A 7,028-nucleotide genomic window follows, 5' to 3' on the forward strand; every position below is an offset into this window, starting at 1 on the left:
TCCTCATTGGATTGCCTTTACATAGACTATCCACCCTTCAGTCCATAATGAATACTGCTGTAAGACTCATCCACCTTACCAACTGTTCAGTGATCTCAAACCCTTTCTGTCAATCCCTCTACTGGCTTCCACTCACCCAATGAATAAAATTCAAAGAACTAACAATAGCTTACAAATACTTTCAAAACTCTGCCCCCAGCTTCATCACTAACCTGATCTCAAAATTTCAACTAAGCAGCTCTCTTCAGGCCTCCAAAGGCCTCCTGCTCTCTAGCTCCCTTGTCAACTCTTCCCATGCTAGCCTCCAGGATTTTCCCAGAGCTTCTCCCATCCTTTGGAACTCCCTACCTCAATCTGTCCGACTGGCTCCTAATCTATCCATCTTTAGACAATCCCTGAAAACTCTTCTCTTTATAGAAGCCTATCCGGCTTATAACTAACACACAGTTTTACTTTCTCCATCACCTCATCCCCCACAGCTATTGCCTTTTGTAGTAATTGTCCCCCTCTTAGATTGTAAGCTCTAGTGAGCAGGGCCCTCTGATTCCTCTTGTACCAAGTGTACTGTAACTGTAATTTCTGCCTTCATTTTGTGGGTGCTTTATCAATCCCGTAGAATAATAATAATAATGATTTATCTTGGGGCTGTCTGCTCCACTGGTATATCTTTGTTATTTTTCCATGTTATTTGTATCTCGTGTAAAACTATTCCCATAAGATGTTGGACTGGGCACCATGTGTGGTCTCGTCTGGTGCATACCTTGAGGTCCACATGAAGCAGCAGAATTAGGCATGTATTGGGAGAATCGTTGATAAAGCAATATCAATAGTGAACGTCTTCAAGTCTTCCATTGCAATACTGAAAATATTGGAGCAGTGTGGCCTTACTCTTTTAAATGACTGCCCCACATGCTGGTCAAGTAATACTACTAGTACATTCAACAGGATCGCAAGGCTCCTCAAACTGAAAGAGTCGGACTGCCAAATTGCAAACAACAAGGGATGGGACAGCTTGCTCCCTAGTTAAATGGAAAAAGCTTATATTATTGCATGACACCATGTCCATGTCCCTGCCTTCTTTGATCTACTCAGCCACCTTGAGGACTTTAACCACTTGCCGACCAGTCACTGGGACTGTACTGCGGCAATGTGGCTCGATTCTGTCCAGCGACGTAGACCTACGTCGCTGGACTCCTCCCCTTGTGGGTGGCGCCCGCGTGCCGCCGCAGGCTCGCTCCCGCTGTTTTCAGTCACAGCGGGAGTCGGGCCAGGGGAGGAGCAGCGGTGATCACCGCCGCTCTTCCCCGATCGTCGGGGAATCGAGTTTGGAGATCCGCCCGCTTGTGTAAACAAAGCGGGCGGATCTCCTAAGTGACAAACCGTGACAGATTGCAGGGTTCAGCATAGCTGAACATGCGATCTGTCCCTGTGTCACTCAGTCCCCTCCCCCCACACACGTTAGTAAGCACCAGGCATACATTAACCCCTCCCTCTCCAATAAAATTAACCCCTTCCCTGCCAGTGTCATTTTTACAGTAACATGGCATATGTATAGCACTGATTACTGTAGAAATGTCACTGGTACCCCCAAAAGTGTCAAAAATGTCAGTCAAGGGTCCGATCTGTCCACCGCAATGTCGCAGTCCAGCAAAAAAAAATCGCAGATTGCCGCCATTACTCGTTAAAAAACGAATAACAAAAAGTGGCCTGGACGTAAGACTGCAAAATCCTCCGGTGGTAAGGTGGTTAAACAGAACACTAGCTACCAAGACGTTGCCACATATGTACAGAATGTTAAAGAGAATTTTAACCAGCATTTTGCTTCATTCATTCTTAGATCCAAGCAACTGAGGCAATGTTCTCACAACTTGCAGCAGCTGCTTGTTTTGTCAATGGTTTAGTGGTATATTGGCGCAAGAAGAGGTCTCAGTGTGGGCCAGTCCTGGGGACCCGGGGGGGGGGGGGGGAAGGGGAAAAAAACAGGGGTCAGGGGGGGGGTCCCAAGTTCAGGGAGCAGCTGTCCACTGTAGCGGCTGCCGGCGGTAGAGACAGAAGTGATCTCTAGGGGGAGACAAGAGGAAAGAAGCGCAGCACCTTCTAAGTACAGCAAGACATTTATTGAAAAGTAAAGCAGTATCACACTCACATATTGTAGCTCCAATATGTGAGTGTGACACTGCTTCACTTTTCAATAAATGTATTGCTGCACTTAGAAGGCGCTGCGCTTCTTTCCTCTTGTTTTGCCAACACTACTGTCTGTGGAAACCCTTGTTGATGTGCCTGAAGATAATATTCAGGAACTGCTCAGGAAGGCAGAGGAGTATGCCCGTGCCATAAGAAAATCCACATTGCCCCACATACAAGATGAGGATCTGAAGATGATATGTAAGAGGAGAATATTGAAAAATCACACAAAGTGAAAGAAGCACCATCCACATCAAAGCAGACTGTCTTTCGGTTTCTTTCAATATGCCACAGAAGACCCAGGCAGAGCATCTCCCCAAACAGGCGGCATAAAGCAGCATATCAATCTGACTGGTAATCCGATGCACACAATCCATTTCGATCATATGGGCTCTTCTCTGGCCTTAGTGGCCTGTTGTTCCTTAGAGTCAATTTTGTATTTTGAAGCACTTAAAAGAGCAATGCGAATAGTTTGCTGTGGTGGTGCCCTGACTTGACTTGGCCCGTCATTGGAGGTTTTCTGTATCTGTGGGGTTGAATTAGGGGGAAAAAAAATCAAGTTATTTTGATTTTACTTACTCTCGCACCCCACACAATCAATCAACTCCAAATTGTCTCTCTATAATTTACTACATGTTCCCAGGGCCGACCTTGGAACTTTAGGTGCCCTGTGCCGAGCATAAATTATTGACAATGCCCCTCCCAGTGACCACATCTCTCTGTATATATTTTAGTAAGGTACTTCCATTCTGGGAAAGCAGCAGCTAATAGATATTATGAAATCACTCCCATTAAGATTTAGTGACTAAGTGCACAACATGGACAGACAAACACACAGCTATTACTTCAGAATAGCAAAAGGTATGCAATCTGACTGCAACAAAGTTTGTTAAAAAAATCCCTGCAATGTACAGAGATAACACTTTTCTTAACTAAAGTGGAAGTGTGCTGTGCTTACCTTTGTATGAGCTTTGGGATGAGTTGTCCCCAAATGACGCTTCAAGTTTGTTGTATTTTTACCAGCGAGTAAATGGTTTGCAAAGGGTCTTGTTGTCCTTAGCATCAAATGTAAAATACATCCATAGATCTTCTCTCCACTTTTTCTACCAGTCACAGATGCCGAAATTTCTGTATAGCTTGTGCAGCAGTGGGGATGCATACATAAGAGTAACTCACTCTGAGTACGACTCGCCTCTGTGAAGTCTGTACATGAACGGTGAGGAGGAGGCCTGCAATGCACAGTGCTCTGGATGGTCTAAGAACAGCGAGGAGGCCTGTAATGCACAGTGCTCTAGACGGTCTGAGCACAGGGGGTGTGGCTTGTAATGCTGCACAATCCTCTGACGGTGGTCTGAGGAGGCCTGTATTGCTGCCCACTGCTCTGGACAGTGGTCTGAGGAGGCCTGTAATACTTCCAAGTGCTCTAGATGGTGGCTGTAATGCTACACAATGCTCTGGACAGTGGTCTGAGGAGGCTTGTAATGCTGTACAGTGCTCTGGACAGTGGTCTGAGAGGCCTGTAATGTTGCACAGTGTTCTGATGGTGATCTAAGAAGCCTGTAATGCTGCACAGTGCTGTGGATGGTGGCTGTAATGCTACACATTTCTCTGGACGGTGGTCTGAGAGGCCTGTAATGCTGCACAGTGCTCTGGATGGTGGCTGTAATGTTACACAGTACTGTGGATGGTGGTTTGAGGAGGCCTGTAATGCTGAACAGTGCTCTGTATGGTGGTATGAGAAGCCTGTAACGCTGCACGGTGTTCTGGATGGTGGTCTGAGGGGAGATGAGTAATGCACAATGCTTTTCGGATGGTGATCTAACTATGAGAGGCCTGTAATACTGTGCAGTGCTGGATGGTGGCTGTAATGCTACACATTTTTGTGGACGGTGGTCTGAGAGGCCTGTAATGCTGCACAGTGCTCTGGATGGTGGCTGTAATGTTACACAGTACTCTAGATTGTGGTTTGAGGAGGCCTGTAATGCTGAACAGTGCTCTGTATGGTGGTGTGAGAAGCCTGTAACGCTGCACGGTGTTCTGGATGGTGGTCTGAGGGGAGATGAGTAATGCACAATGCTATGGGATGGTGATCTAACTATGAGAGGCCTGTAATACTGTGCAGTGCTGGATGGTTATCTCAGGTCTGACTGAGGGATGGCCTGTAATGCACAGTGCTCTGGATGCCGGTGGTCAGTGGAGGCCTGTAATGCACACACAGTGCTCTGGACGGACGGAGGTCTGAGGGGAGGCCTCAGGCCTGTAATTGTGATGTACACACTCACGGTGCTCTCTGTTCTGGACTGTCGTCGATGTGAGTCAGAAGTGAGACTCACATCGGGAGGCCTGTAATGTAAAGTGCTGCTCTGGATGGTCATCTGAGGACTGTAATGCTGGCTGCACAGTCACTTACTTGGAAGCAGAAGCATGTAACAGAGAAAAGAAACAAGGGCGCCAAGTCATAAAGGTAGATGAACAGCTGTGTAATTTAATGTAGTAACTTACATGTTAAAAACAGGTATTCCAATGAAACAGCATGCATGGTGTAAAAAGACAGTCCCCACAGTAGATCCGATGGAAGATGCAAATGAAGGACAGTCACATCTGGGTCCTGTGTGGCGCATCCTGTGTAGTGGTGAAGGAAGTCCTGAATACCGGCAATGCCGGGTGATGCTGCAAATGGCGTGGGCTCCCTGGCTGGGCAGCCTCACCGCTGTCTGCCGTACAGCAGGAAGGTAATAACCCGGAACCGGAAATAGAAGGACAAGTCTGTCGGTTCCTCCACGGAAGCCGACAGGAACGTACACTGAACCGAGAGTGGAGGGCGGGCTGCAACGTCGTTTCGGAGGACCTCCTCCTTCATCAGGCAAGCCCACCCCTCCACCATAGAAAGTATTTATAATCCTGAGAAACAATTGCACTGCTGAGGATTGGACAAACCTCAGGTGTCACCAATAAAAAAGGGAGGGAAAATTAACAACAAGAAAAAAAGGGGAGGGAGGGGGGAGAAACGAACACCTCTCAGCAGCAACAGAGGCAATCATTATTAAAGGAACATCACATTATTAGACATTATAAAAAAACCCTATATAAGAGCAGAGTAACTAGCTCATCATAATAATTGGCATATGTAGAACCCTATATAGGAGCGGAGTGACTAGCTCAATGCGGACATCTCCCCATTGGATTCATATAAAATTATAAATATATAAATACATCAGATATAATTAAAACATTAAATTAATATAACCTCCGCTTTGAACGAGATATAACCTATCTTGTGTGAACATGTCACATATATAAAATATGTAGGTATATATGAATATAGCTGTAAATATGGGACTCTATTTAAAAACCTAAATATTATATACCATTAGTGGATGAATAATAAAATATAACTCTATAAAAAACAATCAATAAATACATAAAAGGCAAACAACCTCACTGCGGGTTAACCAATTAACCGCTGGCAAGGACAAAAATAGGGGGGGGGGATGGAGGGAAAAAAAAAAAAAAAAAAAACAGCAAATATCAGCAGGACTCGTTGTAAAAGGAAGGGAAATGCATAAAATTACCGAAAGTACCAAAATTAGCAACGATACATAATCGTATCCATAGTGCTCACTATAAAATGGTGTTGATTTCGAGCTCCTCATTTAACCCCCCGGGGGCCAAAGAATTGAGAGTGAAAATCCAGAAAGTTTCCCTATGGCAGAGGGTCTGGAAACGCTCTGCCACTGAATCGCAAGGGGGGATGGTCTCGATGACCCAAACCCGTAGTCCCTCGGTCGACTGATTATGATGGAGACGGAAATGTCTGGGAACACTATGCTCCACAGACCCCTTTTCAATTAATCTCCTGTGGTCTCCAAAACGGGCACGCACTGTGCGGATGGTGCGTCCCACATAAAGGAGACCACAGGGACACGCCAGGCAATACACCACAAACTCAGTGGAGCAACTGTAGAAATGTTTATGGATGTATTTTTTCCCCAATGGACCGTGAAACCACTTCTGTCTGTGCGTAACAAAGGGGCACATCTTGCATAAGATTTTTTTACATTGGTACATGCCCACTAAGTTACAAAAGGTAAGAAGGGGCTGTGTATTTATAATTTTATATGAATCCAATGGGGAGATGTCCGCATTGAGCTAGTCACTCCGCTCCTATATAGGGTTCTACATATGCCAATTATTATAATGAGCTAGTTACTCTGCTCTTATATAGGGTTTTTTTATAATGTCTAATAATGTGATGTTCCTTTAATAATGATTGCCTCTGTTGCTGCTGGGAGGTGTTCGTTTCTCCCCCCTCCCTCCCCTTTTTTTCTGTTAACAAAATTTGTTAATTTTCCCTCCCTTTTTTATTGGTGACACCTGAGGTTTGTCCAATCCTCAGCAGTGCAATTGTTTCTCAGGATTATAAATACTTTCTATGGTGGAGGGGTGGGCTTGCCTGATGAAGGAGGAGGTCCTCCGAAACGACGTTGCAGCCCGCCCTCCACTCTCGGTTCAGTGTACGTTCCTGTCGGCTTCCGTGGAGGAACCGACAGACTTGTCCTTCTATTTCCGGTTCCGGGTTATTACCTTCCTGCTGTACGGCAGACAGCGGTGAGGCTGCCCAGCCAGGGAGCCCACGCCATTTGCAGCATCACCCGGCATTGCCGGTATTCAGGACTTCCTTCACCACTACACAGGATGCGCCACACAGGACCCAGATGTGACTGTCCTTCATTTGCATCTTCCATCGGATCTACTGTGGGGACTGTCTTTTTACACCATGCATGCTGTTTCATTGGAATACCTGTTTTTAACATGTAAGTTACTACATTAAATTACACAGCTGT

Source organism: Pelophylax lessonae, assembly GCF_965119305.1.
Source record: "Pelophylax lessonae genome assembly, chromosome: 8".
NCBI lineage: Eukaryota > Metazoa > Chordata > Amphibia > Anura > Ranidae > Pelophylax > Pelophylax lessonae.